Here is a 27890-nt window from a genome sequence, read left to right as displayed (position 1 = left end):
AGGCCTATCAACTAATACCCACACTTTATTAGCTATTAGAGAGTCATACTCACTCTTCATGGCAGCAGACCATTCAGCACACTGTGCACTGTTCATGGCCTCTTCGTATGACTGAGGGGTAACTGAACTTTCCTCAGGAACCTCACGTGCGACCATAGAAAAGTCTGTATCAAAGTCAGTATACCTTAACGGCGGTTTAGACCTAGTAGAACGTACAGGTCTCGTAGATGGAGCAACGGATATGCTAGGCGCGGGCACAGCTTCCCCTGCAGATGACGGCTGCGGCGCGGGGGCACGCAACGAATCATTCAAGCCAAGCGCTGCATTCTCCTGCCAGTACAGAACTCTTCGTCGCTTCCATCTGAAAAATGCATGGGATTACATTTTAATATTTCATTTTCATAAGTCTGACCATTATTCACGTCTTCATTATCAATATTAGGGACATCACAAACACCGTTAGATAAATTATTATTGTCATTTGTATAATTATTAGAAATGTCACATTCATAATATAAATTATTATCATTATATAATTCATTAAAATTAATATTTGCCATGTCCTTGTAATATTTATTCTCTATAAAAACCACATTCCTAGACACAATTACTTTATGAGGGTTCAAGGGGTCCAGCAATCTATAACCTTTACTAGTAGTACTATAACCAACAAAAATGTAAGCCTTGCTCCTAGCATCCAATTTACGACGTTTTTCTTTAGGTATAAGCGAATATGCGATGCATCCAAAAATGTGAAGGTGACTAAGATCCGGCCGTGATCCAGTCCACAACCCCTCAGGTGTATGTCCCGCCAAAGCAGCTGTGGGACTTCTATTCTTTAAATAGACAGCAGTCATAACCGCTTCCCCCCAAAAGCGCGGGCAGAGACCAGCATCAATTAATAAGCATCTCGCTTTGTCCAAAAGCGTCCTATTTAATCGCTCAGACACACCATTCTGCTGCGGGCAATAAGGCACAGTAGTTTGATGAATGATCCCCTCTTTTCTTAAAAATTCAGCAAAACTACTATTACAGTACTCAGACCCATTGTCGGAACGTAAAATTTTGATATGCAACCCCAATTGTTTTTCTACTTCATTTTTAAATGTAATAAAATGATGCATTACCTCCGATTTATTCTTCATCAAATATGCGTACGTCTTCCTTGTGAAGTCATCTGTGAACGTCACCATGTACTTCGCACCTCCAAAGCTTGCCTCTTGCATAGGGCCAGCGACATCACTATGGATTATTTCTAAGGGACAAGTAGCACGTGCAACCTCGTCGGCGGGGAACGGCAAGGCAGCTTGCTTCCCAAGCAGACAGGTTTCGCACTTGACATCTTTACAAACCTGAAAACACAATCCAGTTGCTAGATCGTCCTTTAAAGCACACATTCCCTTTACCCCTAAATGCCCCAAGCGCCTGTGCCAGACCTCCATTGGCAACATCGGCACAGAGGCAGCGACCTTAGCACTACCTGCTTCTTGTCTATCACACAAGAACATTGAGTGCACTTTTTGCGAAGTACCAGCTAGACTATACCTATCCCATTTATAAAGACCATTAAAACTAGATGCGGAGGTAATCGGGTTGCCAAGAACTTTACAATCTTTATAAATATTACATCTATTCTTATTGAACACCACAGTCAAACCCTTCTCGGTTAGCCTACTTACAGACAGTAAATTAGTAGTCAAGTTAGGAACAAATAATACCTTTTCAATCTTGGATCCAAATGAATCATCCAATTGGATTTCACCAACACCCTCTGCAGCTAGAGACTCGTTATTTGCTAGTAAGATCTTGTTCCCTTTGATCTCCTTATAGTTGCTCATCAGTTCCTTATTGTTACACAGATGATTGGAACAACCGGAATCAATATACCAGTCACAACTCTTCACGAAGAAAGCGGTTGTCTCCATTCCCGTAGCGAGGAGTGAGTGATTGACGGGCTTGTGATCACTCTTCTTATCACGTCGCATCTTGTAGCACTTGCTCTTGATGTGACCTTGCTTCCCGCAGTAGTGACACACAATCTTCTTCACGACTCCGCTCGTACTGGATGAATAATTCTTCTTGTTTGTATAAAAAGCAGCATTCTCCGTGTTGTCAGATTTTCTTTTTCTAGATTCCTCTTGCAGTAACCGTGAGCGAACAATCTCACTGCTTAAATCACTATTGGTCATGCAGGCAGTTTCCAAGTTAGAAACCAAAGCATCAAATTCTTCAGGCAAACCACTTAGAAGAAGCTCGGCAATTTCTTTGTCCTCGATGACTTTACCAATGTCAGCTAACTGGCAAACCAAATTCATTACAGATTCTATATAGCGAGACATTGAACCGAACTGACAGTATTCAATTCTGTGTAGCTGACGCAATAGCAAAACACGCCTATACAGACCTTTGTCCTGAAATATTTTCTCGAGGTTAGTCCATGCCTCCTTAGCTGTATTAGCATCACGAACGTGTTGATGACATGAGGACATAACACTCAATCCGATGCGGGCCAAAGCACGACCGTCGCGCGTGGTGTCGGTATCCGTTCCTTCTACAGTTTTCCATAGGCCCTCCAAAGTTAGCAAAAGCTTCATCTGATATTTCCACACATGGTAATTTTCCACGCCGCGCAGTTTCTCAATATTTTGTCCTGCAAAGGCGACTGGAACATTCGACAACGTGTTACCATTATCTTCATTGTTTGACATTTTGACATAAGCGTGCTCAGTTCACACGAGGCATGTAAAAACAGGACGACGGGAGCACGGCGACCAGCAGGGAAGGCGCGCCGACAAGCTCACCGACAAAATGCACTCCGATGAACAGCCACCGCTGAAACCTGCACACAAAGGTTAGGGCATAAACCAATCTAGGTATGCTGGGCCCATAACCTGTGGCGAGGTAAATCGTGGACCGGCGATTGGTTTGATGAAATAAAAACACAAATATGCTGATGAAGCTGATCTGCGTGTAATAAACGTTTTTGGCACTTGAGATTACAATATTGCTTGTACGATATATCACGATATAATTACGTAAATAAAATAGGCGTAAGAGTCGACTAGTTGGTACGGACATTGAACAAAGAAGAAGGAATGACAGATGAGAGCAAAGACAATACGTCTACATAAAAAAGTCATGTTATTAATCTATGGTCTTATAAGGGTGATGCATACACGGTCAATACACGGTCAATTTCTAACAGTCACCCGATTGTCCAATAGTAAATTCGTGCTTCGGAAAGTGCTTTATTGATGTAGTAAATAGTAACCGGAACCGAAAAGAAGAAGAACGGATGATTGACAACTGTTAATTTTAAAATGAATGACTGGATGAATGTATAACCCGGGCGAATAAAATACGCGTCTCGCTGATATGCAATACGTTTGACGTGTGCTGTCAACTTAATTGCACCGCGTACGGGACAGCCCCAACCTTGCTCTCTGTTCGATTGGGGATGAGAGCCCCTATTTGCGTCGCTGCAGTGGGCTGCACGCGCCCAAATGTATTATAAGCTTTTGATATCGTGTGTTATTTTTATTTTATACTAACATTAGAAATAAGTCATTTACTAACACATTTGAGTCAATGGTTACTTGAAATAAAGATTTATTTATTATTATTATTATTATTAATTCTGTCGGGTTATTGGTCAATATAAAATTTAGAGAGGGCTTAAATTTCTGCTTAAAATTGGCGTGTGTTCTATAAATTTTATGCCTGTCGATTACCTGTCTCTTTCCTTTTTGGCGGATAAGAAAATGACGGGTATAACTTAAAGTAAAATTATATGGTGTGTACTGGAATCAGTACCAATATCCCCGTTTCCCCGTCGCGCACAAATGATGTGTGTTTACGCGCACGCGCTAATGTGCGCGTAATTAACACGCGATGATCTACGACTTCCACAGAATGTATTATGCTCTGTGTTTGCTCAAGATTTACTATTTCGAGGAGTGACATGCGCAACGGGATAAAATTTTGTCGCGGTCTCTTTATCGATTCTGACGATATAATTGTCGTTTTGTCGATTGGTGCTAATCGATATGAACCGAAATAAGTCATGTCGTTCTGTCAAAATACGAACAAAATCACGTGGCATTCAGGTTAGGGAAAAAAATTAACTTATCGATTTCGACAATATTTATCGAATCGATATTAACCATTCATGTAGCATTCTCCATTCTTGTCTATCCAAGGTCAATACAGCTCCCTGAAGCGCCTCCCCAACACGCGATTTAAATCCCAAGTAAAAAGTACAAAATAACCTAGTATTCAGATAATAATAAAGTCGATATTAATATCGGTTGATCGACGAGTGATTCACAACATTCACATACAATAACATGGAGTCATCGGTTGATTTATTCAACAGTTTGTCGTCACCCATTCATAGCTAAACAATAGCCCTTGGAATTAAGTGTTACACTTTAGAATGTTGAATGGCTAGCTTTGATAATATAGGCATAATATGTGGTTATTCATGCAAAAGTGGGGAAAGAAAACAGGCGCTGGTAACATAAAGTATTGAACAATTTACATAATACCTAGATATCTATCTTGAGGATGCCTAGATATCTCCTGAGGAGCTCGGTGGCGCAGCGGTAAACGCGTTCGGTCTGCGATTGTTGAAGTTAAGCAACTTTCGTAAAGGCCGGTCATAGGATGGGTGACCACAAAAAAAAGTTTTCATCTCGAGCAGCTGGTCCCGGCTGCATTAGCAGTCGTTAATAACCATCAATCTGCACTGGGCCCGCGTGGTGGTTTAAGGCCCGATCTCCCTATCCATCCATAGGGAAGGCCCGAGCCCCAGCAGTAGGGACGTTAATGGGCTGGCGATGATGATGAGATATCCATCTATGTCGTGGCTAGATCTTAGAATTGATCATTTCATGATATGCATGATCATTTCATGAAATGGTCATATTTCATAAAATATCATTCGTTGGCCACATCATGAAATGATCAAATTGTAAGGTCTGGCCACGATGTCTACATCATCATCATCAGCCGTACGACGCCCACTGCTGGGCATAGGCCTCCCCCAAGGATCTCCACAACGATCGGTCCCGCGCTGCCCGCATCCAGCGGCTTCCCGCGACGTCTACATATAACTCCAATTAATACAATAACGACGTAATTTACGACTTATACCTAAGCCTCACCTCTTTCGGTTTTCCTAACTTACTTTCTTTCTTAGTATTTCGAATAAACAGTGGCTGTTGTCTTTGATTACTTGTGGCTCTGCCCACCCTAATAGGGATTACGGGCGTGAGTTTATGTAGATATGTTTATCAATCAATCTATCATACTTTATTGCACAACGACATATACACAGGACATAAACATACGAAAAAAAAAAACACAACAGGCGGCTTTATTGCTAAACAGCAGTTTCTGCCTGGCAACCTTAGTGTGAAAGAAGTACGAAGTAGTAAGTAGTTTACGTAGGTCCCAAACTCAAAAATGTCTTTATTTAGTTGCTAACATGATTGCATATTGAATCGTCAATTTTACCTAAGTTTTTACCTACTTACTTATATATTTATTGGTATTTTTTAGTATTTTATTTAACTATCTATCTATATTATTTGGCTTAGGGGACATCTCGTACCTACCTACACTTGTGTCTTATTTCCCATTGTTCGAGGCAGCATCACGTAGGGCCCAAAAAACCCCTAGAAAATAATCAATGGTGTAATCGTTCCAACAACTGAATCATAGTGGGCCCAGTTACCCACTATCAAATTAGAAAAGGGCAAACTCGTCCCTGGGTCCAGTTTAAGACTGGGATGAGATGTCCCCTAAGCCTATTATTTTTTGGTCGAACACCTCATCCGCCTAAAAACTACTGCTTTGCTCACAACCTGTACAGCGAAGGAAATGTAGTACCTACAAAAAAACTTCGGCACCGGACCCTAGACGTTCTTAAACAAATGATATTGTATCACGATTTGAGTAATTTGGCTGCCTAATACTAGTTCCTAGGCGGTTATTCCTAAGCATCCCTTTCTTCTAAATACTTGCCATTAATTTATCCTTAAACACAGATATCTTATTAAATGAGAGTTACATTGACTTTCGAGTGTTTTACCTTCGGCCAGAGTTCCTAAATATACCCGCGATATAAATATCTTGACAAGACGTTCGACGAAACGCAGCCGACAGCGGCCGAAATAGCCGCGACATCACACTTACAGCACGCATCGAGCCTACGTCACTAGTGATAGCGTCCACCACTTGGCCAAACAAATGGGGAACGCTGAGAGTTTGGACCTAGCCTGAGGAGGCCTGAGAGTGCAAGAGGGTGCTTAGTTCAGGGGGTGTCATCTGAAAGTTTTATGTTTGACACGGCGCCAAGTGGCTAGATGGAGATAATCATTGAAAGAGATAATATGCAAAGAGAGTATTTGCTGTTGCAAGCTGTCTTCTCTTGTGTGGGTTGTGAGACCAATGATTGACCCGATCACCCTGGTGTCAGGGTTACTATAGAGCCGCCAAAGCTGATATGACTCAAGTTACATGTGCATCTGTTGCTTACGGTAGCTGAGGTCGACTGCTCAATGTGCCATTTGAAGCCCGAATCATTTTACTTTTAGGGCAATCAGGTGATCAGCCTTGCCAAATGAGGTATCACAAAATGATTTCTGTGGTAAGTACCCCCTCGTCAAGGTCGGAAACAAATCAGAATCATGGGTTCTTTTTTCACGTGACTTATTGTAAATTTGCCGTAAACGGCATGAACTACTTAATCGGACAAATGGAGACAGCTGAGGGCTCTTAACTCGGTACAAAATTCAAGACAACAGGCCTGAGGGTGCCCATTTGGGCGCGAACTTCGGCTCAGGGCGTCGTCTGAGAGGATAATATTTGAAAGACTTAATCGACACTACTGGGTCGATAGAGATAAGTGCTGAATGAGGGAAATTATGAGTCCAAGGCAAAGCTCAACCACTGGATCACAGGGCGAGCTGATTGGCCGTCTATGTGGCTTCCAGGTGTGGTAGCCAGGATTGTATACAATCAAAATGATATACCTACTGTCCCATGCCGCTCTTCATCCACGGAATACTGACAATCTAACCACACCCTATCTTTACTGACTCTGCTTTGAAATAGGATTCTGGTATGGTACGGAACTATGGACATGGAACCCAAGAAGCAATGAATTTAACGCTAGAATTTATTCCGGACGCCATCACAGATGGACGGGCCGTCGGTGTGTTGCATTTATGAATACTTACTGTTACTATTATTTGATCTTGGGGTTTCTTTTTTGTGTGTTGATTTCCGTGTGGTTTTTGTCCAGTGTTGAATGTAATGTACCTGTCTGTCTGTGGTATCCGGGAGTAGTAAATGTTTCTTTCTTTCCTTCTTTCTTTCTTCCATTCTTTCTTTATTTCTTTATTTATTTCTTAAAGTGATACGCGTCAGACTGGCAGCATTTAAAAAGCACCATTAACATAACAGAAGCTCAAGATTACGTATATCCGAATGGAGTAGCCAGAGGTACATCCATCGCAAGATGAAATAAGTACGGTCACGAGTACTAATATGTATACACTTTGCAACCATGTCACATTAACTTTTTTGACAATTTAAACCGTAAGCCTCATTAAATATCAAATATGATAGTGCGATAGGGTTCTAAAGTGGGTACATGATATTGCTCATGACTGTACCCACACCGAGCTTTGTGTTAGACCAACGCGATAGGTAAAAGTGTACCAAGATTTTTAATTATACTATTGGCAGTTCTGCTGATCTCATTATCGATTACTGGCTGTAGATAGATTATTTATATACCGTACGTTTGTATGTATAGTGTTCTATAACAGTATTGGCATCTCCACAGAACCTCAATGTTTAGATTGGCTCGCACAGACGCGTTGTTGGACTGTTTCTTTTATCAGCCTCTGACTGCACCAAGCTCGATGCAAGCAAGATTACGCGTGAAACTTTGGTCCCGCCTTTTTTTGACGTGACTTATTGTAGATTTGCCGCAGATGGCATTAACTACTTGGCCGGACAAATGGGGAGCGTTGAAGGCTCTCACCCGGTACCACGTTTAAGATCACAGTCCTGAGGGTGCCCAGTTGGGCGCGAACCTCGGCTCAGGGCGTCGTCTGAGAGGAAAAATATTTGAAACAATTAATCGAACCTAGTAGGTCCCAGGTTCGAATTCCGGTAGGACACATCACAAAAATCACTTTGGGAGCCCTATTACATGATTCATGTCTGAACCAGGGTTGATGAGGTTGGTAATTTGCCTCACAACCCCATACGCATAAAAGAAGAAGTAGGAACTCCTCATAAAGGCAGCACAAGAAGTGCTTTATTTTATTTTATCTATATTTATTTTATCTATTTTAACTATAAGGGACGATATGCAAATCCATAATATAGTAAGGAATAATACTGTAATGGGTCGCAGTGTCGTCCGACACTGGTCTCTTGAATCTTGGTGTCGGACGACGCTCAGTGGGTAGGCCCGCTACAAGGTGGACTGACGATCTGGTGAAGGTCGCGGGACGCCGCTGGATGCGGGCAGCGCAGGACCGATCGTCGTGGAGATCCTTTCGGGAGGCCTATGCCCAGCAGTGGGCGTCGTACGGCTGATGATGATGGGTCGCAGTGGTCGGCGATCGTTAGGCGATATGGTCTTTACTTACGCGCCTTATGCAATTCAATTATTTTCGTCTCTCTCTATTTGTAAGTACTCAGTCATGAGCAATATAATGTACCCACTTTAGGACTCTGTCGCACTACAATATTTGAAATTTAGTGAGATTTACAGTTCAATTTGTCAAAAAAGTTAATGCGACATGGTACCAAAGTGTATACATATTAATGCTCGTGACCGTATGCAAATCTTATTTTTATTGAAAAACAAATGCCGCCAGGGAGTTTGAATGTGCATATTTTGGCATTTTGATAGTGCATATAATCCGATGTCTATGTTGCTTCAATACACATCAATATACTCTGACGTTGTGCAGTCGGCGGCGTGGTCAAATGGGTTTACGAGCGCTAATAAAGCTGATGCTGTAGAACTTGTGAAGCACCATTGTCAGCGGAGAGATTTTGTATAGGATTATTTTAAACACGTCTACATTTACAGGATGTTATAAGGGATGATTCAGGCCATGTTTCTGAGTTGATATCAAGTGTAATTTCCTTTCTTTAAAATACTAGATTTTTTAGTTTAAGTATCAAATAGTAGTGGATAGGTAGTATATCTAACAATATGCAATTTCAACACTAAGCAATTGGTCTCGCCATATTGACGCTAATTGTAAACAGGTTAGGGACGAACACTGAGGGATGATTCATGATTCTGAGTTGATATCAAGTGGAAATTTCCAAATTTAGCCGCTTATCTTTACTAGGATGTCATAAAATAATAAGTACCAGGAATATATCTTTTCAAACGTGTAGGGAAGTAATGGATTACAATGGATATAATTGTAGAATTTTCAATTTTGATAATGGGCTCCTAATCGATTAATCGATCTTCCGGCAATGCTAATTCCGTGCCGTTCTTAAGGCACGTTAAGCCCTATTTATTATTTTCAGGTTGGCACTATTAGATCTTACTTACCTATGGGTATAATTTATACTCTTTCCGCTCTCAAGCTCTCTCCGCTACTCGCTTACACTACCAACTCACCAAACCACTTGAAAAACTCGGTTTGACGTCACATCAACACATGTTTGCCAGCAATCTGCAGTTACGTTTGCTGCTACTCAGCAGTTAATTAATTTATATTTATTTAAAATCAGAAAAAAGTAAGATGATTCCGTGCTTTCGCATGTTATGCCGCTGAACATCGTGGTTGATTGAGGAGAGGCATGTGCCCAGCAGTAGGATGTATATAAGCTGTTTATGTTTTGAATTTAAAATCACAAAAAAAGTAAGCTTTTGGCTGTAAAAAAATACCTCCACCAACCCGCAGTGGAGCAGCGTTGTGGAGTATGCTCTATACACCACTCTCTCTATGCTCTATAGATTTGGCCGTAGATCCATATGAATCGTAATTGTTACCATGTTGTTGCAGAGCTAAGTATATTTTATTGTAATATCTTTTAATTTGCGTCGTCTTTTCTCACCATAGTATTGTATAACTTGGATTCCAGTCTGAACCTCCAAAAGTATATTATTTCATAAGATTTATGTCTGTAACCTGTTACGTGTGTTTATTAAATCTATACTTATAATAAATCTGTAGAGAGGTCAATTCTGTACATTAAATATTTTTTCAAAATAACTATCAGGGGGTGATAAGTGGTCGATACTGATGCCAAAAATGCAATCAGTAAAATTTTTGTCTGTCTGTCTGTCTGTCTGTCTGTCTGTCTGTCTGTCTGTCTGTCTGTATGTTCCTTATAGAAACAAAAACTACTGGACGGATTTTAATGAAACTTGGTACAATTATTCTTCACACTCCTGGACAGGTTATAGTATACTTTTCATCACGCTACAATCAATAGGAGCAGAGTAGTGAAGGGAAATCCTTTTGTATGAAAAATCTAAACCACTCAAGTTAGACGTTTGAAATTTGTCATGCAGGTACCTTAGATACTGTTGAGGTGTATTAAGAAAGGAATTTCCGAAATTCCCACGGGAATGGGAATTAGCGGGAAAATCCTTTTGTATGAAAAATCTAAACCACTCAAGTTAGACGTTAGAAATTTGTTATGCAGGTACCTTAGGTACCGTAGAGGTGCATTAAGAAAGGAATTCCCGAAATTCCCACGAGAACGGGAATTAGCGGGAAAATCCTTTTGTATGAAAAATCTAAACCACTCAAGTTAGACGTTTGAAATTTGTCATGCAGGTACCTTAGGTACCGTAGAGGTGCATTAAGAAAGGAATTCCCGAAATTCCCACGAGAACGGGAATTAGCGGGAAAATCCTTTTGTATAAAAAATCTAAACCATTCAAGTTAGATGTTTGAAATTTGTCATGCAGGTACCATAGGTACCGTAGAGGTGCACTAAGAAAGGAATTCCCGAAATTCTCACAGGAACGGGAATTAGCGGGAAAATCCTTTTGTATGAAAAATCTAAACCATTCAAGTTACATATTTGAAATTTGTCATGCAGGTACCTTAGATACTGTTGAGGTGTATTAAGAAAGGAATTTCCGAAATTCCCACGGGAACGGGAATTAGCGGGAAAATCCTTTTGTATGAAAAATCTAAACCACCCAAGTTAGACGTTTGAAATTTGGCATACAGGTACCATAGGTACCGTAGAGGTGCACTAAGAAAGGAATTCTCAAAATTCTCACGGAAACGGGAATTAGCGGGAAAATCCTTTTGTATGAAAAATCTAAACCATTCAAGTTAGATGTTTGAAATTTGGCTCGCAGGTACCTTAGATACCGTAGAGGTGCATTAAGAAAGGAATTCCCGAAATTCCCACGGGAACGGGAATTAGCGGGAAAATCCTTTTGTATGAAAAATCTAAACCACCCAAGTTAGACGTTTGAAATTTGGCATACAGGTACCATAGGTACCGTAGAGGTGCACTAAGAAAGGAATTCTCAAAATTCTCACGGAAACGGGAATTAGCGGGAAAATCCTTTTGTATGAAAAATCTAAACCATTCAAGTTAGATGTTTGAAATTTGGCTCGCAGGTACCTTAGATACCGTAGAGGTGCATTAAGAAAGGAATTCCCGAAATTCCCACGGGAACGGGAATTAGCGGGAAAATCCTTTTGTATGAAAAAAATCAAATCTAAATAAAAGGAGAAACTGACTGACTCAGTGACTGACATATCAACGCATAGCCTGAACGGCTAAACGTAGGCATTTGAAATTTGGAAGGGACATAGCTTAGGTACCGTAGAGGTGCACTAAGAAAGGAATTCCCGGAATTCCCACGGGAACGGAAATTAGCGGGAAAATCCTTTTGTGTGAAAAATCTAAACCGCTTAAGTTAGACGCTTGAAATTTGGCATGCAGGTACCTTAGTTCATTTAAAGCTTAGTTGCAACAGGATATTGCAAAATTCCCACGGAAACGGGAGTTACCGGGAAAAAAACATTTGTATGAAAAAATCGAAACCGCGTAAGATAAATGTTTTCAATTCAATTAAATTAAATTATTTATTGCATTCCATGTAGTACAATGGGGTGTTACATAGGCATAGGAACTAAAACATGGACCCTGTAGGGCACAGCAACGTTGAAGGGAAGAGAGGAAGTGTGTATTAAAATTAAAACTCAATGAACAATCAATTAAAAAAAAATCAATTCAATCAATTGATTCAATCTAGCATGCATGCATACCTTAGCAAATATAAAGTTTATTTTTGGCTGTATTTTGAAAAATGGGAGTTATTGGGAAAAAAATTGTATGAAAAAATCTAAACTGCATAAGTATGCACTCCCACACACACAAAGATCTCTCTCTTATATAAGACGCCACGCGGACGAAGTCGCGGGCAAAAGCTAGTAAATAAATAATACCTCCTCTGTTTCATTGAGGGGAGGCTTGCGCTTTTCGTCACGATCAAATAGCTCACCTAGGATTCGAACCAATAACCTCCAAGGCCACATCAAAATCTTTTAGAACAATTTAGGATACATTACTGTAGTTATTTAATAACTAGAAGAACACATTAAAACCAAGCATTTTTATCATTTATGTAATCATTAATCTTATAATAAGCTTTTTTTGATAAAGTATTATAAGTTGAAATGTGTTCAATAATTGCTGCCCACTTAATGCCGCTTTCATTTTAGAAATAAAATAACATTAAAGGTGACCGGCGGTTCTGACGTCAGGATTACTCAGGATCGCCGGTCACTCAGTGTGTTTATGGCTATAGAGGCCAAGAGAATAATTGCTTCCCACTTAGTGCCCAAACTTTTAACACGGACCATCTATAAGTGTTCAGGAAAAAAGATATCGCCAAATATTAATTAATAAGTACACAAGAAACCTAAGCGTGGTAAGTGATGCGGGCAGCGCTGTCTGCTCTGTGTTACTGTTGTCGAACTATCCATAGTTAGATTATCGAATGTTGATCTAAAATCATCTATACTATCGATAGTATCGATAGTTCACTTAGATTAATGATGGTGCTGATTCCTGTAGACACAATTTTAAGTTACACCTGTAATAGATTACCTGTATTACATATGTAATAAAATTTATGTAACACACGTCAATTTTAGGCACAAATTTAAACCAACCTTCTAAAAATTTTACATTGGCCAATAACCCGACATAATTAAGCTGACAGCAAACTTCAAACGGTTTGCATACCAGCGAGATTCCTATTTGTTTCGCCCGGGATATTATTTTTAAAATTATCAGCTGTCAATCATTGGTCCCTTTCCTTTTCAGCGGATAAGAAAATGAGAGGTATATTAACTTAAAATAAAATTAGATGGTGTCTGGTCTTTGCGGTGTCTAGAGGAATTAGCACCAACGACGTGTTTTTTTGATTCCCGGTGGGGACATATCACAAAAATTACTTTGTGGTCCATAGTTTGGTTAGGACATTACAGGCTGATCACCTGATTGTCCGAAAGTAAGATGATCCGTGCTTCGGAAGGCACGTTAAGCCGTTGGTCCCGGTTATTACGTACTTGATGTAAGTAAGCAATCGATACATGAGCCATGTCGAGGGCTTTTGGCGGCTCAATAGTAATCCTGACTCCAAGGTTGATGAGGTTGGTACTCCGCCTCACAACCCACACGATAGAAGATGAAGATGTATCTAGACTTACCTCCTTACGGCATTTACCAAAATCGGTGCTCGGAAGATGTTCAAAATCTTTAACAAGCTTTGCAAACGCAGAATTAAATCCCTCGGCGAGACAAAACATTAAACCGGCAATCCAACATGGCACTATAAATAAAATGTCGGCGATCTATAATAAGGCGCGATACGCACGAGCGTGACTCACGCGCATGTAGTCTCGTGTGTACGGTGACTAATGTCGCTGTTCAGTTGGAGTTTTTGTAGCAATTTATAATTTTGTACACGTATAACGTATAATATAATATAGTATAATATCATCCATAGCGAAGGCCCGTGCCCCAGCAGTGGGGACGTTAATGGGCTGATGATGATGATGATGACACGTATAACTGAAAGACAGAGGAATAGGCAGGGGAAGACCTAGAAGGACTTACATTGACCAAATTGGAGATGTCCTTAGAAAAGGTTTAATACGATCTACTCTGAACCAGCGTGCGTGTATGAAGCGATTGACGAGTGTGTAGGAAGTAAGAGAAATGTGTCAGGATCGAAGCAAATGGAATTCTATAGTCTGTGCTTACCCCGGTAGGAAATAGGGGTGAGTTTATGTATGTATGTTATAATTCTGTATAAGTAAGAATAAATCAGTATACAACTCGTAGGTACACTATTACCACACCCCGGACATTTAGTCTTCATACCAAACACCTCTTTTTACACAGACAACCTTACATAAACTGCCTATATACGTCCCACTGCTGGGCACAGGCCTCCCCTCTATCAAACGGAGGGGGTATGGAGCATACTCCACCACGCTGATCCACTGCGGGTTGGTGGAGGTGTTTTTTACGGCTAATAGCCGGGACCAACGGCTTAACGTGCCCTCCGAAGCACGGAATCATCTTACTTTTTCGGACAATCAGGTGATTCAAGCCTGAAAAGTTCTTACCAAACAAAGGACAGTCTCACAAAGTAATTTCGACAATGTCCCCATCGGGAATCGAACCCGGACCTCCAGATCGTGAGCCTAACGCTCTAACCACTTTTGAATCTACTTACGTCATTTCGCAAGGTGTTATGGCTGAGGAGAAGAAATGACATGAAACTGCAACAGCAACACGCCTTTTAAAGTTATTTAATAACTAGATGAACTCATATAATGGTGCTAATTCCTGTAAATACCATCTAATTTTATTTTAAGTTATATCTGTCATTTTCTTATCCGCCGAAAAGGAAAGGGACGGGTAATCGACAAGCATAAAATTAATGGAACACACGTCAATTTTAAGCACAAATCTAAACCAACCGTCTAAAAATTTTACGTCAGTCAATAACCCGACACATTAATTTACTCATTCTTCCTAAAATTAAGAGCTGTGAATCATCCGTCCCTTTCCTTTTCGACGGATATGAAAATGACGGATATAACTTAAAATAAAATTAGGCGGTGTCTGCAGGAATCGGGGCCAATACCAGGCATTTTTATAATTTAGGTAATCATTAATCTTTATAATAATCTTTTTTACATAAAGCTTCTCATGAGCTTTAAATTTATTTTCTGACAAATTCTAAATGTTACTTACTTATCTGGTATTTTATTGTAAAAACGTATACATAATCCGAAAAAAAAATGAATTTAGTGATTAATGCCATGACAGCTATCGAACACATCCCATATTTACCGTAATAAATATGATGTTTTCAAACAATAAAAGTTTCAAGCCCAGACATCGTTCGTGAGATGATTAACCTGCCATTTTAAGAATTGGTATAAATCATTGAACACTTTGGCTGGCTGTAACCACTTATTATGTTCGTTTTATTTGGTCCGCGTCTCTTTGTCCGAGTTTAATCATTTCAGGGAAAGATGTAAACAGACTTAAAACAGAATGTTTGTGTTCCTTGTAAGAGGAAATTGTCCATTTACAAATGACTTGTTGTGACTTACAGTACCCAGCGGAAAATATTATGTACAATGTGCTACTTATAAGTGTAAAGAGGTGACTACGCGCTTGGAATGGTGCTCTTCAATAAAATTCACTGTTGTTTCAACCGTTTCTAGACTTTTATTATGAAATTACAAAATAAAAAAAGCGGCCAAGTGCGAGTCGGACTCGCCCATGAAGGGTTCCGAACAGTTGAGTTGATTGAATGAAAAGTAAATTACGGTTTACGATTTATGATGTATTAAAAAAACTACTTACTAGATCTGGTTCAAACCAATTTTCGTTGGTAGTTTGCATGCTAATGTACATCATATATTTTTCATATATTTAGTTTTATCCTACTCTTATTTTAGAAGTTACAGGGGGTGGGGGGGGGGGGGGGGACATATTTTACCACTTTGGAAGTGTCTCTCGCGCAAACTATTCAGTTTAGAAAAAAATGATATTAGAAAGCTCAATACCATTTTGGAAGACCTATCCATAGATACCCCATACGTATGGGTTTGATTGAGTTTCAGTTCTATGTATGGGGACCCCCAAAATTTATTGTTTTTTTATATTTATCATTGCGTAAAAAATTTAATGCGGTTCACAGATTACACATATTTATCAAGTTTCAACAGTAAGTATAGCTATTATAGTGTCGGAGAAAAGTGGCTGTGACATACGGACGGACGGACAGACATGACGAATCTATAAGGGTTCCGTTTTTTGCCATTAGGTTACGGAACCCTAAATAGAATGCAGCTTCGTCAATGACTGAAAACGCAGTGCCAGGCCCTTCTTCTTGACAGGTAGTTGTCACTTTGACATATGGTAATTTTGATACACGCTCAAACAGAGGCAAGTGACTAGTTTTGTGTGTCGTTTGGTTAGCCTCAATATTTAAGTCCTAATTTTATTAGGCCTATCATCTTTACGTAAAATTGTATACCATCATCAGGCCTTTACATCTTTAACAGATGATTCAAACAGCGTTTCTGAAAAAAAAATTGTAAAAAAATAATAATAATACAAATATGGTATAGTGATAGTGTGTGTATAGTATAGTGTGTTGTATAGTTGTAATTGTAAAATTGTATACCATAAATACAATTATTGGTTGACCTAAACAATAATTTTACATTAGGTATTTTAATTTTATAGCTTGTTTCTGGCTTGTTATTATTATTTTTGAGTTGGAGTCGTTGGAGAGGGCTTAAACTGATGTAGCCTCGAATGGCCACTGCGACCTAGCGAGATCTATTGTGACCAAATCCCTATATTTAAAAGTCCTAAAAGTATTGTTTGTTTGTAAACAAAGGAAATTTACATATGATTTATCGTTACATAAAGCACTATACTACTATTAAATAGTATTCTTCCCGAAATATTTTCCGTCCAGGTAGTGAATGCCATATGCAATTCTAGAATAAGTATAAAAAAATCTCCGAAACACGTAATTCCTCGCCTTCTGTTTTGTAAAGCGATCTAACAATGTTGCCAAGTTCCTTAACCTCGTCTCCGAAGGAATAATAATTAGTCACGGAGACCACTTGGCACCCATTTGTAGATATTTTTCACAATACCCTCTATTTTACTACAATCACAGAGCACGGAATAAAATTACGCTCGGCCGTTAATAGAGGCGACACCCGAAAATCCTCAGACCAAGACCATTCCATCTGAGGATATCCAGACGTACGGCGGGTTACCATCCTTACTTGGTTGACATACCACTAATCCGCATCAAGCGCTTCGCTTCATCTTTCATAATGCGCACAGCCAAGGAATGGAATGGGCTGCCGGCGTCGGTCTTTCCTGTATCTTATAACCTGGGGTCCTTTAAATCACGGGTGAATAGGCATTTTCTGGGTAACCTCGTTCCACCGTCGATGTCTTCTTCTCCTCGTGGAAGAACGAAGTCAAGAGTAAACCCATCTTAATTAAAAATAAAACCAAAATTCTTAGGTTCAAAATTATTTTTGGATTCTTGTTGTAAATGTAAACGTTGGTATATCCTCCTGCGGTATAGATTTCTAGACGCAATAGTTAAATTCAAATTCAAATTCAAAAATATCTTTATTCAATAGGTAACATAGTTACACTTTGAATCTTCAATTTTACATAACGAACGTCTCATCCGCCTAAAACTAGGTATTTAAACAAATTATCATCTCCCGAACCGCGTAGTTTTAACGGGGTCCGCTTGACCTACCCTGAAGATTTGACAGGTCCGGTTTTTTACAGAAGCGACCGCCTGTCTGACCTTCCAACCCGCGAAGGGAAAACCAGCCTAATATAGGTTAGGTCACATACGGGATTGTCGGTGTCCTCACGATGTTTCCTTCACCGCTGAGCATGACATAATCATTTATGATCCAAGCATGAATTCGAATACAAATTCGACAATCATTGGTTTAGACCTATGCTGGGATTCGAACCTGCGATCTCAAATTGAGAGTCAAGTTTACCAACTGAACTACCACGGTTGCATGGCTTTTAAACGAATAAAACTGTAAAACCAAACAGAGTTTCTACCTAAACGAATCTGGCGGAAACGATTAGTATCACCAAGGAATGTTAACGGCTGTGTTACGTAAACCTTTCCAAATATTTTTAGTCCTACATCATCACCTACGTCACTTACAAACACGCATCACACATGCATACATACATAAATCACGCATACACATAAACACAGTGAATGGTTGTTTAAAAAAATATATTTTATTAAAATTAACTACGACTGTACGAGGTTGTCTGATTTATGTTATGGAATCATATTTCGATTCAAATCTCTGTTCCAACGTTACTGAAAAGAATTTTAGAATTAAAATAAAGGTATGGTCACGGAAGAGCCAGCTTTCACGCCATAAATCGTAAGAAAATGGCTTCTCTGTTGCGACGTTTTAGACAGAGTCAAATAGCACCCCGACAGCCATTGCAGGGAGATTTGACTGTCCTATGCAAAACCATTTGTTGAATTTAATGTGTGGCATGATTATTATTTTGTGTCTTTTTGTTATATTTTTTTCTTTTTGACATGGGTTAAGTCTGTTACTAACAAAACTAACAATAAATCATATGTAAATTTAATTAATAATTAATTAATAATATAATAAAATAATAATATTAATTTATTTAATTAATTTAATTTTGTCGATAAATTATATGTAAATTTTCTTTGTATTCTAAAGCAATAAAGAGTATACAAACAAACAAACTAACAATATGGATCTTGTAATCAGATTAAAAAAATATATAACATTAGAACGGTAATTCCCCGCCCCGCACCAATTTGTATCGGGGGCCGAGCTAAAACCTCACCCCCTTTGGGTCTTACTTTAGCCTAAATGGCCGTAAGCCGTTAAGGAGTGAGGGAGAATACGTGCGGTCTGTCTGTCTCCCTGACGACCACACTTACTTAATTAAGTAAATAGTACACGGGACCGACGACTTAACATCACGGATCATCTACTTTCAGACAATCGGGTGATGAGCTTGCAATGTCCTAAGCTTAACCAAACTAGGGATCACAAAGTTATTTTTGTGATATTGCCCCACCGAAACTCGAAACCGGGACCTCCGGATCGTGACCACAACGCTCACTGGACCACGGAAGCCATTCTGGGGTATGAATTTAGGAATGCAATCCCGATCTCGCGGGATCCCGATCTTGCGAGATCTTATCTGCAGGATCAATCCCGAAGCATGATATGACGAGATCCCATTCGAGATTGACGGGATTGGGCGAATCTACTTAAGTTATACTTTTTGTTTTGATTATGCTGATTTCCAAAGAAAATTATTATTTAGTTTGATTATTTAGTTAGTAATACTGAAGAAAAAAGGTATTTCTTTTTTTGTTTAAAAAAATGTTTTGTTTTATTAACCTCACTGTCACTAACAAGCAGTTTTCATCGTTTTCAGCCATCCTAACTTGACATTTTTTATGCATTAGACGAGATCCCGAAAACTTCGGGATCTCGCGGGATTGACATTTCCAATCCCACGGGTTTTCAAATTTGTGATGTCGAATCGGGATTGCATTCCCTAGTATGAATACAGATCGTAATCCCTTCTCTTGCCATAACCAACTTGACTAACCCAGCCAAATATACTGCTGGTTTATTAACGGAAACTGCCATATTAAATTCTCCAAAATAGGAGGAGGATGATACTTATATCTACCTAAAGCTCCCCAATTAGCAGTACAGTAGCAGTTGCCTGTTTCCCTCAACCACAGACTAAACTACACCTAGACTCAAGTACGGTAGTTTGACTAATATTATGTTGGTTCTAGCTATTATACTCTGTGGCGGAAGCAAGAGAAGCGTGTTAGGATTAAGGCAAATGGAATTTTATAGTCTCTAACCCCGGTGGGAAATAGGCGTGACTTTATGTGTGCCCGGAACCTGAGAGAGGGCAGCAGTAACTGTCAGTACTATTCAGAGGCGGAGATATCCTGTAATGGTATCCAGTCTGTAGTGGTATCCAGTCTGTAGTGATATCCAGTCTGTAGTAGTATCCAGTCTGTGGCGGTAGAGTACTCAAATTGGCCTACTCGCGAGTGTGACGAGCTGCCAGGGAATTTTGGCACGGAATGGACTCACCGACGAAAATAATGTCGCACTGTATTCGACTTGTAGAAATGTGAAAAATACTCGGCTCGTATAAGTGTCAGCGGTTATCATAATTTTTAGGGGTCCGTCGGCAAATGGGGGTTTAAGCTGTAATTTTTGAAAAAAATAAATAAATTATAGTCAACAAAAAGCAAATAATTTTCAAATCACAATGAGGGACTTACCAGGTTACGTTCCCCAAAAAAAACATAGGTGGCGCTGTACAGAGTTGCCTTCGTTTGACCTTCTAATTTCATAGATAACAGATTTACGTACATACATAAACAGCCTATATACGTCCCACTGCTGAGCAAAGGCCTCCCCTCAATCAACCGGAGGGGGTATGGAGCATACTCCACCACGCTGCTCCACTGCGGGTTGGTGGGGGTGTTTTTACGGCTAATAGCCGGGACCAACTGCTTAACGTGCCCTCCGAAGCACGGAATCATCTTACTTACAACACAACACGGATAACAGATTTATGCATCGTTTATCTTTGTTTGGGAAATGATGATTGGTATTAAACCCAGGCGCAAAGGTTCTCTATTTTTACGCATATTTTTTTATGTAATAATGTACCATGGCATAATGTTACTTGTCCTATTATTAGTTACGCATAGTATTAATTTGTCATAACTTTTTAAGCATAATTTTGAAACTCATAACTACCATAAGCATAATAATTAATGACAATAATGACATATAAGCATAAGTATTATAAGCATAAAAACTATACTCCGAATAAGAAAAGTTTTGGCACAACTTTGAACATTTCCGAAACTTACTTTTTCCTTGGCTGCATTTGGTTCATGATTGTGACTTTTTACATTTTTTGACTCTATTTCATGCTGTTGGTGATCATTCAGTATACTTTTCGTGTTTAAGATAAACATGCTGGCGGCGCAGGGGTGGCCCAAGGGCCACCCCCGCCGCACCCTAACCTACTGATATGCTTTGTAAAAATTATGACAATTATTCTAAAAAAGAATTATGGATACCTATTTATATGCGAATAAAATTTATACCAACAAATATTAATTAAAAAATAAGTTATACCTAACAAACCAGTATTCTTAGATGTTATTATGGGAAAGTACTATTATGCTTAAAAACGTTATGCGAAAAGGATTATGATAATTAAAATTATGACAAAACCATTTATGCATTTTAAGAGAATCCCAGGCGCAAAACATCTTCCATTCCAACCATTAATATTCTAATTAAAATAAAGAGAAGCAATATAGGTAGCAACATAATTCTATACTATATCTGGTTCAAATATCAAGCAACAATTATTTTTATATAATGTGCTTCTGCCATTATGTTGTATTTTTTACTTTAAATCTATACATCTGCCTAACGCTCAACCACCTGGCCGTTACGACTATATTCCAATAATAGTAGTCAGTGGTACATTCATCGCAAGATGAACTAAGTCCCAACACCTCGCCGAGCTTTCTTTCAAAATCATTATTTTTATACGGAATCCTCCATCATGTAGTTGGACGAGTCAGCGTTTGTTAGCATTAGTGATCAGTAATTTTTAAATTGCGCCCGCGCACCTTGGTTCCGCCGGCTGTCTGTTATACCGCGTCACTAAACAGTGGGATTTATAATTCAGTGAGTTCAGGGTTTAAATGTTTGTGGGTAAAAAAAAACTTTTTTTAATTTCAGTGTATTTTTCAAGGATATTCCGTAGTTTGTAGGTACCGAGCCGTGGTAGCCCAGTTGGTAGAACGCTTGCCTCTCATTTTGAGGTCGCAGGTTCGAATCCAGCACAGGCCTAAACCAATGATTGTCGAATTTGTTTTCGAATTCATGTTTGGATCATTAATAATAATCAGCTGTGAAGGAAAACATCGTGAAGTAACCCACATTCCCGAGAAATGGATTTTCGGATGTATGTGACCTAACCTGTAGACAGGCAGTCGCTTCTGTAAAAAACCGGACCTGTCAAAATCTTCAGGTTAGGTAAGTGGACCCTGTGAAAAACGGGATAATGCTAGGGAGATGATGATGATGATGATGATTCTATCTACGTAGATGGACGTCAAACGGTCGAATGCCTCGATATAATTCGCAACGCGCGCGGCGCGGTTACCGTGCAGAGCCTACTGCTGTCGGCATATTTTCGTCCGTTTTTTTAGCTACCTACCTTTAGACAGTCCCTTTCAACTCTTACGCACGAGACGGCATACGGCAGGTCGACGCCGCCTTAATCTAATACATGCGACAGGTGTCAGAGAAAATTAAAAGAAATAGGTGCATATTCCTAGAAAAGTTATTAATATACTTACTTAAATATTGAAATAAATTACACATAGACAGGGCGTCTGGTTTAACTAAATCTTGGCATCAGTTAGGCAGTTTTTTCAATGTTGTAAATTTTCATACTAATTCGTTATACTGTTTTTGATTTATGATATTCGTCTTATTTCTTTGTTCAGTCTTCTAGAATATATTACTACTGTTGAATTAATATTGTAAATATTTCGGAAACACCATTATTCTACGTACGACGTTACCATGGCAACAGTTTTTGTCTTTCTTTTGTTCTTTCTATCGTGTGGGTTGTGAGATGGATTACCAACTTCATCAACCATGGTGTTTGGGTTATTATTGGGTTTCTTTTTTTATGATCTAACATCCTAAGCCCGTGATTATGAGTGCTGGAAAGAGTTGAAGAAAAGAGAACCATATTGAAGACTATAGAGAACCGGAGAGGAAATATGATTGGCCACCTGATACGACACGATTCATTTATAACAAACATCATAGAAGGAAAAATTGAAGGGAAGAGAGGAAGGGGTAGACCTAGGATAACATTTATGAAACAAATAAAAGAGAAGGTGCAGGTCGTGTCGTATCGGGAGGTGAAGGTTTTGGCGGGAAGAAGAGAGGAATGGCGATTACTCCACCGACAAGAGCGCAGCTCTTAAATAGAGAGAGAGAGAGAGAGAATTATGTATGCGAGTTATGTCGCGGTAAGCAGTATACTGAGGGACTTTCCAGGCTATGTTCCGTAAAAAATCACTTCCACTTCCAGGGTCTATATTAAAATCCATGATTGAAAATGCCTATACTTATTGAAAATCCGTAATTTATTTATTTATTTACTATGGTACAGCAACAGCAGTACATACACAAACACACAATATAAAATACACAAAGGAAAAGTTCCGGTATGCCTGCCAATTATAGATGCACACAACACTGATAATAAAAAGTATAAACTAAAGTGAGCTTAAAAAGAACAATAATAATTGAAAATAAAATTTAAGAAAGAAAAAACATAAATCGTCTAACTAATACAACACAACAACGTTTAAATGGTATGAAAAAATCAAACGAAAACTAAAACTATTGCAGAATAAAACTTAGAGATAGGTGGTTAAGTACATAAAATTATAAAATTACATAAAATTATTAGTGGTGTGGATAAGTTTCAGCATTTTACTTTTAAATTGAATAAATGAATCGTTGTGTATGTCCACATCACTGTTGTTTAATTCGTTGAGTTCAACGAATAAGGCCTAGGTTAGTTCTAGAACGGGGAACACTAAAAATCATTTAAATACATAATCATTAAAATCCATAACTTTAAAATATATATATTTATAAAGTATATCTTTAATACATTTATTCGTAATAAACATAACAGTCAAAACAAAAATACACATTATATAAAATAGACAATAACAATCTATTTAGTCAAATAAGCCCCCGCGGGTGGATCCGGGCGCAAAGGTCCCCATCACGCTTGCCGCGTTACCACGTTGTATGGCGATGGACAACCTTTGCGCCAGGAAACAACCCGCACATATATATATACATAATGTCAATATAAATAACGATTAAATATATAAAATTAACACCCTTAATTTTAATTCCCATATAAGTTGAAACCCATACTCTTAATATAATTTATAAGGCAAACAAGTGCCTAACGTTAAAAGCAACATCCACATTTATTTGATTTTACCATTACCACTCTTTCAATTCATTCATACCTACCTATTACACTAAAATCTTTAATGCTATGTTCTGTCCTCATATGTTAATATTATGGATTTGCAGATTTATTGCTTTTTATGCTATGAAGTTTAAAGGTATAATTTTTTAAATTATGGATTTTCATTAATATGCTTAATAATGATATATATTTTTATGTTATTAATTCTAATTGGTATGCAAATTACAGTTATGTCAAGAATGTTATGGATTTTCAAAATAGGGTTATTAATTTTATGCAACTTAAGGGACACCCCCACTTCCACCAACGGTTTTTTTTTGACGTGGCTTATTGTAGATGCTTATTCTGGAATATGTATCAAAACCGAGGATGTAAAGCGGACAGATGGAGTTAGGTGACCTTTTTGTTTTTTTTTTTGACGTGACTTATTGTAGATTTGCCGCAGGCATTAACTACTTGGCCGGACAAATGGGGAGCGCTGAAGGCTGTCACCCGGGTACTTCCACCAACCTACAGCAGAGCAGCAGATGAAACTCCATACCCCCTGAGGTTGATTTAGTAGCGGCATGTGCCCAGTAGTGGGATGAAAGTATACTGGTTATTTATGTGTTACGTTTAATATATAAAGCGAAGGTTGTTAGGCTGGTAGAGGAAGACCTAGAAGAAGTAGAAGAAGACCAAATCGGAGACGTCTTTAGAAAAGCCGGTAAACCGGTTGATAGTGTAGAAGAAACAAGAGAAGTGTGACGGGATCGAAGCAAATGGGATTCTATAGTCTCTGCTTACTCCGATGGGAAATAGGCGTGTGTTCTTCTTCTCATCGTGTAGGTTGTAAGTGGAATACCAGCCTCATCAACCCTGGTGTCAGGGTTACGATTGAGCCGCCAAAGGCCCCTGACATGGCTCATGTAACGATTACTCACTTACATCAGTAAATAGTAACCGGGACCAACGGCTTAACGTGCCTTCCGAAGCACGGATCGTCTTATTTTCGGACAATCAGGTGATCAGGCGTGAGTTTATGTATGTATGTAAATAAGATCATCTAAGTTTGCTTACAAGGATGAAGAGGTCATAATAATATTCGGCGTCACTTCCAATGATCTAATGTAAATAGATCGAAGGTATTACGCCACTCGTGACCGATCTAAATATAAGCGATCTAAATATATCTTAATGCCGTCTGGAATTTGTATTAAAACCGAGGATGTAAAGCGGATAGATGGAGCTAGGTGACCTTTTTTTTGACGTGACTTATTGTAGATTTGCCGCAGATGGCATTGACTTGGCCGGACAAATGGGGAGCGCTGAAGGCTCTCACCCGGTACAACGTTTAAGACAACAGGCCTGAGGGTGTCCAGTTGGGCGTGAACCTCATCTTAGGGCGTCGTCTGAGAGGAAAAATATATGAAAGAATTAATCGACCCTAGCGGGTCGATAGCGATAAGTGCTGAATGAGGGAAATGAGGGAAGCTAGGTGACGGTGTTTAAGACACGTTCTAACGTACAGGGTGTAAGTGACATCGTAACGAAAACTTTTGAGGGATGATTCAGCTTACTATTCTGAGTTATTATCAAGTGAAAATTGCTATCGCAATAGTGTAGAGTTGAAAACAATTGAAATAAACTAAAAAAACTCATGAATTTTCCGACAGAAAATTCGACTTGATATCAACTCAGAATCATGGTCTGAATCATCGCCCTCAGTATTCGTTACGGTGTCACTAACAAAGTTGGAAACTAGCCTATTAAACAGCCCGATTAAGTATCATAAGTAGAGCCATTTCAATAGATGCGGTATCCAGTAATTCTATATCTGTGGATGTACGACACTCTATGGAAACTTTGCTTCTGAGCTTTGCTTATGGAAAATTATATCAATCGGCCAGGATGTACCATCTCGGTTTGGCCTACGTCAGTGTTTATGTACCTAGGTACTCATAATTTAATACGCAATAGTCTAATTTTATAATGTTTTAGCACCTAATTGGGTCGTGGACTGGGTTCAAGATAAATTATGAAATTCTGACTACTAAATAAAGACAGATCTAAAACTTTACCTTTTTTCTATTTATTAACTTATTCTTCTTCTTTGCGAGTCGATGGCGATCGAAACTAAATTTAACATGCTCGAATCTATTACCTTATTTACGAATTTTAATCAAGAAAACGTAATAATAAGTCCGATATTTTATCACGTTTTTCTGTGACGTCACAGTGTGCTTTTCATACAAATTCCATAGTATTTTCTTGTTGTGACGTTTAGTAAAAAGTAACTGATTTGACTAGTTGGAAATTAGCCTATTGCTACATTACTTTTTTTCCACCTACCTAAGTACTTGCTACATTTTTCTTCCCTTATTCTTTACCAAATCAATCAAGGAATTAACACTTTCGGGACGCGGAGGTAGGGGCAGGCCTGGCTGCCATTGACAAAGAGTGCATAGAGTTACTTCTTTTACCCTGAGGTTTCCTGGCAGAAATTGCTGTTTAGCAATAAAGCCGCCTATTGTGCTTATTTTGTTCGTCTGTCCATGTCCTGAGTTTATGTTTTTGTGCAATGAAGGATTATTGATTTATTGTTTGAATAGAGATTGCTCAGGAGAGAAACAGATGGAACAACGGAAGGGCGGGAGGGGGATAATCTTTACTCAGCAGTGGACTACAGTAGACTATGAAATATTTTTTATCTTTTTTATTACGTTACCTCTGCAATGGACGGACACTTCGACCATCTAATTCAAAAAGCAAACATTCTTAAATTGTCACGACTCTGTGATTCTTCACTAAACCGCAGTTTTTTTTTAGTTGACTTATTGTAGTTGCCTCAGGTGGTATTGACTTCTGGGGTTTTCACCTGTCTCCTATCATTGTGGAAAGGCCGGAAAAGACCAGTACCCAGAAGGGAGTTTTACATATAGGTATTGTTCACTATTTTGGTTTGTAAAGAATGTTCTAATTCAGCGGGGCGTTATAAACAAAAAGTCACTTTTATAATTCACTTGTTTTTTATTTAAACGATAGAAAATAGACACTACACATATCACACGTATTGACGCTGCGGAGGTTGGGCGAACAGAGAGAGAATGAAGGGAAGAATGAATTTAGTATGAATCCTGTGAATGAATACTAAACAGGTATCTATCTACATCTGACCCATAAACAAAGAAACGTCTGGTGCATCTTTCAGGTACTGTCTTTGGTCTCCCGCCATGCTTGTTTAATGTCCGCCAAACCAAACAGAATTACGATACAAATATACCTAACTGTACAAATCTCTAAAATGGACGTGGTTTCATATCTGTTGACTATAATTGAAACGTTAATATACCTTTTAAAAGGGTAAAAAAATACGCGTAAACCTAAAACAATGTATAGTGGATTACCAGCCTCGACAACCCTGGTATCAGGGTTATTATTGAGCCGCCAAAGGTCCCCCAGTGGGTAACATAGTTACACTTTGAATCTGGTTTGAGTCGAGACACAAATTTGAGTATTTTTTACATAACGAACGTGTCATCCGCCTAAAACCACTGCAGCTTCTCACAACCTGTATAGCCGAAAAGAAGCTGCAAGAAAAACCTTGTTGTTGCAGTTCAACAGTGTAAATGTTCGGCAGCGGGTGCGCGGAAATAAAAGAAAATCTA

At 38.9% G+C, this 27890-nt stretch overlaps 1 protein-coding gene across 1 annotated transcript in view; it reads left to right on the top strand.

The window, feature by feature from the left end:
* Positions 1–27890, top strand: part of LOC126375676 (putative oxidoreductase GLYR1 homolog) — a 342593-nt gene that overhangs the window by 116989 nt on the left and 197714 nt on the right. The gene's annotated exons all lie outside the window — the stretch shown is intronic.

The sequence above is a fragment of the Pectinophora gossypiella genome, chromosome 19 (genome assembly GCF_024362695.1).
Source record: "Pectinophora gossypiella chromosome 19, ilPecGoss1.1, whole genome shotgun sequence".
NCBI lineage: Eukaryota > Metazoa > Arthropoda > Insecta > Lepidoptera > Gelechiidae > Pectinophora > Pectinophora gossypiella.
The sequence above is the reverse complement of the archived record's forward strand: the minus strand, read 5'-3'. Positions and strand labels throughout refer to the sequence as shown.